Raw genomic sequence first — 10,136 nt, 5'->3', positions numbered from 1 at the left:
AAAAATTTCAAGCTCCTATCTACAAAAATGTGGAATTTCGTATTTTTTTGCCAGAAGACAAATCACGGGTGCGTGTTTATTTGTTTTTTGTTTTTTTTTTCTTTTCCCCAGGGGTCATCGTATCGACTAAGTGGTTCTAGAGTGTCGCAAGAGGGCTCATTCTAACGGAAATGAAAAGTTCTAGTGCCCCTTTTAAGTGATCAAAAAAATTGGAGGGCACCTAGGCCCCCTCCCACGCTCATTTTTTCCCAAAGTCAACGGATCAAATTTTGAGATAGCCATTTTGTTCCACATAGTTGAAAACCATAATAACCATGTCTTTGGGAATGACTTACTCCCCCAAAATCCCTGGGGGAGGGGCTGCAAGTTACAAACTTTGACCAGTGTTTACATATAGTAATGGTTATTGGGAAGTGTACAGACGTTTTCAGGGGGATGTTTTTGGTTTGGGGGTGGGGTTGAGGGGAGGGGGATATATGGGAGGATCTTTCCTTGGAGGAATATGTCAAGGGGGAAGAAAAATTCACTGAAAAGGGCGCAGGATTTTCTAGTATTACTATAAAAAAAAATGAAAAAATAAACATGAAAACGTTTTTCGAATTGAAAGTAAGGAGTAGCATTGAAACTTAAAACGAATAGAGATTATTACACATATCAGGGGTTCTAAAAATACTTTAGCATAACGAGCGAGGTGTTTAGGAGGAGATAAATGCCTCGCTCTTTATGCTAAAGTATTTTTAGTAATTTCAACTATTTATTCTATGGCCTTTTTGATTCAGTGGTCATTCTTAAAGAATTGGGACAAAACTTGCGATTTAGTGTAAAGAGTGAGGTATTAACGAGGGTACAAACCCCCTCGTACACATAATAAAAATATAAGAATATAAAAGTTTGTTACATAAGTTCATTCTTAAGTTGCGCATTTTTTTACTAATAAAAACGTTTGTTAAAAGTTTAAAGTGCTAGTTGCCTTTTTAAGTAACCGAAAAATGGGTGGACAACTAGGCCTCCTTCCACACCCCTTATTTCTAAAAATCGTCTGATCAAAACTAAGAGAAAGCCATTTAGCCAAAAAAAAAAAAAAAAGAATTAATATGCAAATTTCATTTTAATAATTCATGTGCGGAGAGCCAAAATCAAACATGCATTAATTTAAAAACGTTCATAAATTAAATAAAAAAAAACTATTCTTTTTTAACTGAAAGTAAGGAGCGACATTAAAACTTAAAACGAACAGAAATTACTCCGTATATGAAATGGGTTGTCCCCTCCGCAATCCCTCGCTCTTTACGCTAAAGTTTGACTCTACCACAATTCTACTTTTTAAAACAATTAAAAGCTTTAGCGTAAAGAGCGAGGCGTTGAGGAGGGGACAACCCATTTCATATACGGAGTAATTTCTGTTCGTTTTAAGTTTTAATGTCGCTTCTTACTTTCAGTTAAAAAAAAACTAGTTTTTTTTATTTAATTCAGTATATAATTAAAATTATCCTAAGAACATAAGCATAAAAATAAATACTTTTTTAATAATCGCAAACTCACCTAACAGCATACAGAAATATTGGATTAATTTATCAGGTCACATTCTGGTCACACCGGCTATAATACGAATAGTGAGTAATAAACAATCTTAAATTGTAAGAAATACACTTTAGTATTACAAAAAAAAACTTTATTTGTATAATGTAAAAACTGGTCTTAATAGGTTTACCTTTATTGAACTGAAATTCCTATATTGTTTTGTGTTCTCAAAAAAGCGCTAGTTTTATATAATCCTACTAAGATAGGGAAATATGATTATTTGATTTATTTGTTCTAGCTTTATTGATATATGTTACATAGACTATGAAGCAATAATTTTTATTCGTTTTAAGTTTCAACCTCGCTTTTTACTTTCTTCAAAAAACTTTTGCCCGTCTAAATATTAATCTTTGCCCGTTTTTAATCTAAATTTAATACAGAAGCAGTAATGCAATGTCTTTTTATTTATTTTTTTTTAGAGGGAAAAGCACCCTCATATACGAAAAAATTTCTGTTCGTTTTAAGTTTTAATGTCAATCCTATCTTTCAGTTGAAAAAAAAAAAAATTAATTTCCGATCGTTTTTCAAATAATGCCGAGAAATCCATGCTACACAAAATGGTGTACACGATTTTTGAACGTGGGTAACCTCGACAGTTAGGAAAGATTAACTATTTTTCTAAAGAAGATTTTTAAGGTCTTCAAAACCTAAGCAAAATTTTAGTATGTCAAACTTGATTCAATAAAAATCTCCCCCCTGATAAACACAAAAAAAATTTGACATACAGGTGTGGAATAGCGATAAACAAGACAAAGTTGGAAAGTAACATAAAAACCAGAAAAACATCACAGAAACAAAAAATTGCTAATAGGTTCTTAGTGCTATTAAAAAAGGAGCGATATTAAAACTTCAAACGAACAGAAATTACTTTGTATATGAAAGGGGCTGCTTCCTCATCAACGCCCCGCTCTTTACGCTAAAGTTTGACTCTTTTTCTTAACTCGTCTTCTTAATTCAATAAAAACTTTAGCGTAAAGAGCGGGGCGTTGATGAGGAAGCAGCCCATTTCATATACGAAGCAATTTCTGTTCGTTTTAAGTTTTAATGTCGCTCCTTACTTTCAATTAAAAAAAACTTGTTTTTTTTTTAATTTCTGAACGTTTTTGAATCAATGCATGTTTTGATATTTACTCTCCGCAGATGAATAATTAAAGCGAAATTTGCACATTTATTTTTTTGGCTAAATGGTTTTCTCATAGTTTTGATCGAAAGATTTTGAGAAAAAAAGTAGCGGAGGATTAGGCCTAGTTGCCCTCCGTTTTTTTTGTTACTTAAAAAGGCAACTAGAGCTTTTAATTTTTTTGAATGTTTTTATTAGTAAAAGATATACGCAGCTTACAAATTAGCTTACATAACGAACTTAAAAACATGCGGACATTTTTGGCGTTTTTTTTTTTTTTTTTTTTTTTTTTTTGCATGGGAAAGGGAAAATTGTCTAGGGGGATTTCCCACGGGGAGAAAATTTTTGGGAATAATTTTCTTTCAACGGGGATCAGAGAGTTGCATAATGGCTCAGTCAAAAGCTCATATCAATATTTCTCATATCAACGTGCTTTTTTAAATATTTCCACCGTCTGCAAGTGCCATATGGCATTGAATTGACAGTTTTTGTGCCATTTCTAAAGGAGTGGGGCAAGCGGGCTACCAAAACATCATAGACAGATTTTTATAGCTCATATAAAATACATTGCTCATATCCACGTTTTCCCTGTAGGATCTCCCATATGCAAGTGCCAAATGACGCTAAAAATGGCACTATCAATGCCATGCCTCAAATGGAGAATCTAGGGCTATTGGGAATCCAGAGCTTCTTAGAGAGATATTTAATGGCTCATTTGAAAGGTATTGCTCATATATTCTTACTTTTTATCAGTTTTATCATCAGTAAATGCCATATAGCTCTAAAAACGGCACTTGTGGTGACATTTCTTAAGTGGAAAAATTAGAAGTATAAAACATTATCACTATAATAGCTATCGTTCAAAACCCTTAACTGAAGATTTACAAGAGCCCCCACCGTAGAATCCTCCCCCAACCCCCTTAGTAAATTTCATTAGTCCGTTAGGAGAACTCACTGTGAACTCTTCAACACGGTCAGCCAATGATTCTCGGTCAGCCTCGCAAAATGATTTTTTAAATCTTGAATGTTTTTAAGAGGAAGAAATTCATGGAATAACAAGTAATTGAAACTCAAAATTTTAAATGACTATTCCATGGCGTACCCCTTCCCCTCCTCCTGTTCACAAAAGTTTATATTCGCCAAATATAGTTTAATGCTCTCACTCCTTATAATAGATGATTTTATTAACTTAATGTTTTATAATAGCCAATTACAGATGCATTTGCTGAATAAGGTCCAAATACTATGCTTTTGGTGATAATATAACTCTCCATTGTCTCTAGGAAAAGGGCTATAAGTTACACAACTTGGTCCCACACGAACAAATAGATTGAATTTGATCATCAGCCACCGTAATTCAGTTACTAGAGCGTTAGACAATGAACCAAAATGGCAAGGGTTCAGTTCCTTAATCGGTCGTTTTTATTTCAATTTTGGTTATGTGCCTTACATAAGATTAATTTTCAGCTAACTCACTATTTTTGTTAATTTTTTTGTCAATTATGAAATGTTCCATACACTATTTTTGGAACAAATTACACCCTGGACCCCAACCCCTCGCCACTTAGTGATTCTGGAACCACTCAAAGTTGTATCTTCAAGAGGGATTATTTATTGTTATATTTATTTAATCAAATTATCTCCTTCTTTTATTACCATTGAATAGACCGAACAAAACTATTTATAATGTATATAGAGAAATCATCAAACAGTTCGTGGTAACGAACTGTAGTAAGGAGCGACCCGGCAAAATAGAAACCAAAACTCTCAAAAACGGAATTTTGATTCCAATAGTTACATCAAAAGAATCATTTTAATGCTGATTTTAAATATATAAGTTTCGTCAAGTTAGTCTTACCCATCAAAAATTACGAGCCTGAGAAAATTTTGCCTCATTTTAGAAAATAGGAGGAAACACCCCCTAAAAGTCATAGAATTTTAACGAAAATCACACCATCGGATTCAGCGTATCAGAGAGCCCTTTGCGGAAGTTTCAAGCTCCTATCTACAAAAATTTGGAATTTTGTACTTTTTCGCCAGAAGATAGATCACGGATGCATGTTTATCTGTTTTTATGGCACTTGGTATTAACCAAGTGACATATAGCAATCGCAAATTCTGCCGGTCTGTCTGTCGGTACTGGTTTTGCTACTTTAGGCACTTCCAGGTAAGCTAGGACGATGAAATTTGGCAGGCGTACCAGGGACCAGACCAGATTAAATTAGAACTAGTTGTTTTCCCGATTTGACCATCTGTGGGGGAGGGGGGCGTTAGTTCAGAAAAAATAGTAAAAATGAAGTATTTTTAACTTACGAACGGTTGATCAGATCTGAATGAAATTTGATGTTTGGAAGGATATCGCGACTCAGAGCTTTTATTTTAAATCTCGATCGGTTCTGGTGACCTTGGGGGGGGGGGAGTTGGGGGGGGGGAAAACATAAAATCTTGGAAAACACTTAGAGTGGAGGGATCGGGATGAAACTTGGTGGGAAAAATAAGCACAAGTCCTAGATACATGATTGACATAACTGGAACGGATCCGTCCTCTTTGGGTAGTTGGAGGGGGGTTAATTCTGAAAAATTAGAAAATATTAGGTATTTTTAACTTACGAACGGGTGATCGGATCTCGATGAAATTTGATATTTAGAAGGATATCGTGTCTCAAAGCTCTTATTTTAAATCCCGACCGGATCTGGTGACATTGGGGGTAGTTTGGGTGGGGGAACCTAAAATCATGGAAAACGCTTAGATTGGAGGATCGGGATGAAACTAGGAGGGAAAAATAAGCAGAAGTCTTAGATACGTAATTTACATAATTGGAACGGATCCGTTCTATTCTGAAAAATTAAAAAGAATGACATATTTTTAACTTACGAAAGAGTGATCGGATCTTCATAAGACTTCCTATTTAGAAGGACCTCGTAACTCAGATCTCTTATTTTAAATCTCAACCTGATCCAGCGTCATTGGGGGGGGGCAGTTAGGGGGGACCGGAAATCTTAGAAAATACTTAAATAACTTCGAAGACCACACTGCCTTTCCATGACGAAAGTAAAACAGTTCAAAATTGGAATGAAACCTTTTAATTGACAGTGATAAGATATAAAATTATTTAACTGGATATTTCGAACACATATACAGAGTTTATCATCAGCAGAAAAACTAAAAGATATGAATAAAAATAAACAAAATTTATACCTAGTAAACTATTATTAGGTGTATAATACCTAATTATAGTATTCATGTCTTTTACTTTTATATTTAGCTTTTATGTTTTGATTCATATTCATGTCTTTTAGTTTTTCTGCTGATGATGAACCCTGTATATATGTTCGAGATATCCAGTTGAATAATTTTATATATGATCACTGTCAATTAAAAGGTTTCATCCCTATTTTGAACTGTTTTACTTTCGAAAATACTTAAATCGGAGAGATCAGGATGAAACTGGATGGGAAGAATAAAAACCTGTCTAAGATACGTGATTGACATAACCGGACCAGATCTGCTCTCTTTGGTGGAGTGGGGGGGGATTTGGGAAAATGAGGTATTTGTAACTTACGAAAGGGTGATCAGATCTGAATGAAATTTGATATTTAGAAGGATCTTGTGCCTTAAAGCTCTAATTTTAAACTCCGACCAGACCCTGTAACATTCGGGGGAGTTAAAGGGGAAAACCGAAATTCTTGGAAAACGTGAAAATTGGGGTATTTTTTTCTTACGAATAGGTGATCGGATCTTAATGAAATTTTATATTTAGAAGGAATTCATTTCTCAGAGCTCTTATTTCAAATCCTGACTAGATCTTTTGACATTGGGGGGAGTTGGAGGGGGAAGTCTTGGAAAACTCTTGGAATGGAGGAATCGGGATGAAGCTTGGAGGATAGAATAAGTAAATGTCCTTGATACGTGATTGACGTAACTGTACCGGATTCGCTCTCTTTGGGGGAGCTGGGGGGGGGGGGGGGGGGGGTTCAGTGATTTGGCGAGTTTGGTGCTTCTACGAACGGGAGTTGGGAGGGGAAAACATAAAATCTTGGAAAACACTTAGAGTGGAGGGATCGGGATGAAACTTGGTGGGAAAAATAAGCACAAGTCCTAGATACATGATTGACATAACTGGAACGGATCCGTCCTCTTTGGGTAGTTGGAGGGGGGTTAATTCTGAAAAATTAGAAAATATTAGGTATTTTTAACTTACGAACGGGTGATCGGATCTCGATGAAATTTGATATTTAGAAGGATATCGTGTCTCAAAGCTCTTATTTTAAATCCCGACCGGATCTGGTGACATTGGGGGTAGTTTGGGTGGGGGAACCTAAAATCATGGAAAACGCTTAGATTGGAGGGATCGGGATGAAACTAGGAGGGAAAAATAGGCAGAAGTCTTGGATACGTAATTTACATAATTGGAACGGATCCGTTCTATTCTGAAAAATTAAAAAGAATGACATATTTTTAACTTACGAAGGAGTGATCGGATCTTCATAAAACTTCCTATTTAGAAGGACCTCGTAACTCAGATCTCTTATTTTAAATCTCAACCTGATCCAGCGTCATTGGGGGGGGGGCAGTTAGGGAGGGGACCGGAAATCTTAGAAAATACTTAAATAACTTCGAAGACCACACTGCCTTTCCATGACGAAAGTAAAACAGTTCAAAATTGGGATGAAACCTTTTAATTGACAGTGATAAGATATAAAATTATTTAACTGGATATTTCGAACACATATACAGAGTTTATCATCAGCAGAAAAACTAAAAGATATGAATAAAAATAAACAAAATTTATACCTAGTAAACTATTATTAGGTGTATAATACCTAATTATAGTATTCATGTCTCTTAGTTTTATATTTAGCTTTTATGTTTTGATTCATATTCATGTCTTTTAGTTTTTCTGCTGATGATGAACCCTGTGTATATGTTCGAGATATCCAGTTAAATAATTTTATATATGATCACTGTCAATTAAAAGGTTTCATCCCTATTTTGAACTGTTTTACTTTCGAAAATACTTAAATCGGAGAGATCAGGATGAAACTGGATGGGAAGAATAAAAACCTGTCTAAGATACGTGATTGACATAACCGGACCAGATCTGCTCTCTTTGGTGGAGTGGGGGGGGGGGATTTGGGAAAATGAGGTATTTGTAACTTACGAAAGGGTGATCAGATCTGAATGAAATTTGATATTTAGAAGGATCTTGTGCCTTAAAGCTCTAATTTTAAACTCCGACCAGACCCTGTAACATTCGGGGGAGTATAAGGGGAAAACCGAAATTCTTGGAAAACGTGAAAATTGGGGTATTTTTTTCTTACGAATAGGTGATCGGATCTTAATGAAATTTTATATTTAGTAGGAATTTATTTCTCAGAGCTCTTATTTCAAATCCTGACTAGATCTTTTGACATTGGGGGGAGTTGGAGGGGGAAGTCTTGGAAAACTCTTGGAATGGAGGAATCGGGATGAAGCTTGGAGGATAGAATAAGTAAATGTCCTTGATACGTGATTGACGTAACCGTACCGGATTCGCTCTCTTTGGGGGAGCTGGGGGGGGTCAGTGATTTGGCGAGTTTGGTGCTTCTGGACGTGCTAGGACGATGAAAATTGGTAGGCGTGTCAGGGAGCTGCACAAATTGATTTGATAAAGTCGTTTTCCCAGATTCGACCACTTGGGGGCTAAAGGGAGAGGAAAAATTAGAAAAAATTAGGTATTTATAACTTACGAGTGGGCGATCGAATCTCAATAAATTTTATTATTTAGAATGACATCGTGACTCCGAGCTCTTATTTTAAATCCTGACCGGCATTAAGCCTCTGATTTTCCTTTTATTTCAATCTGTTGATTCTTAGAATTTTGTTAGAGCTCATACCATATGAGCTCTTGGCTCTTAGCTCTTCTCGCCTCGTCACAAGTGCCATATGAGCTGTTAGCTCTTGTTTTTTTTTTTGTTTTTTTTCCCAGGGGTGATAATATCGACCCAGTAATCCTAGAATGTCGTGGAAGGGCTCATTCTAACGGAAATAAAAAGTTCCAGTGCCCTTTTTAAGTGACCAAAAAAATTGGAGGGCACCTAGGCCCCCTCCCACGTACATTTTTCCCCAAAGTCACCGGATCAAAATTTTGAGATGGCCATTTTATTCAACGTAGTCAAAAAACCTTATAACTGTGTCTTTGGGGGAGACTTACTCCTCCACAGTCCCCGTGGAAGGGGCTAAAAATTACTTACATATAGTAATGGTTATTGGGTAGTGTACAGACGTTTTCAGGGGGATTTTTTGGTTGGGGAAGGGGTGGAGAAGAGGGGGATATGTTTGGGGAACTTTCAATGGAGGAATTTGTCAAGGGGGAAGAAAATTTCCATGAAGGGAGCGCAAGATTTTCTAGCATTATTTAGTAAAAATGAAAAAATAAATATGAACAAGTTTTATCAATTGAAAGTAAGGAGCAGCATTAAAACTTAAAACGAACAGTTACCCATATTACCCATATGAGGGGCTCACCTCCTTGTAATACCACGCTCTTTACGCTAAAGTATTTTTAATAATTTCTACTATTTATTCTACGGCTTTTGTGATTCAGGGGTCATTCTTAAGAAATTGGGACAAAATTAAAGCTTTAGTGTAAAGAGCGAGCTAAAGTATTTTTAATAATTTCTACTATTTATTCTACGGCTTTTGTGATTCAGGGGTCATTCTTAAGAAATTGGGACAAAATTAAAACTTTAGTGTAAAGAGCGAGGTACTGACGGGGGGGGGGGGATGATCCCCCTCATATGCGTAATAGAAACATCAGAATACAGAAGTTCGTTATGTAAGCTAATTTGTAAGCTGCGTATATCTTTTACTAATAAAAACATTCAAAAAAATTAAAAGCTCTAGTTGCCTTTTTAAGTAACAAAAAAAACGGAGGGCAACTAGGCCTAATCCTCCGCTACTTTTTTTCTCAAAATCTTTCGATCAAAACTATGAGAAAACCATTTAGCCAAAAAAATAAATGTGCAAATTTCGCTTTAATTATTCATCTGCGGAGAGTAAAAATCAAAACATGCATTGATTCAAAAACGTTCAGAAATTAAAAAAAAACAAGTTTTTTTTAACTGAAAGTAAGGAGCGACATTAAAACTTAAAACGAACAGAAATTGCTTCGTATATGAAATGGGCTGCTTCCTCATCAACGCCCCGCTCTTTACGCTAAAGTTTTTATTGAATTAAGAAGACGAGTTAAGAAAAAGAGTCAAACTTTAGCGTAAAGAGCGGGGCGTTGATGAGGAAGCAGCCCCTTTCATATACAAAGTAATTTCTGTTCGTTTGAAGTTTTAATATCGCTCCTTTTTTAATAGCACTAAGAACCTATTAGCAATTTTTTGTTTCTGTGATGTTTTTCTGGTTTTTATGTTACTTTCCAACTTTGTCTTGTTTATCGCTATT

This window comes from Artemia franciscana, chromosome 8, assembly GCF_032884065.1.
Source record: "Artemia franciscana chromosome 8, ASM3288406v1, whole genome shotgun sequence".
Lineage (NCBI taxonomy): Eukaryota > Metazoa > Arthropoda > Branchiopoda > Anostraca > Artemiidae > Artemia > Artemia franciscana.
The sequence above is the reverse complement of the archived record's forward strand: the minus strand, read 5'-3'. Positions refer to the sequence as shown.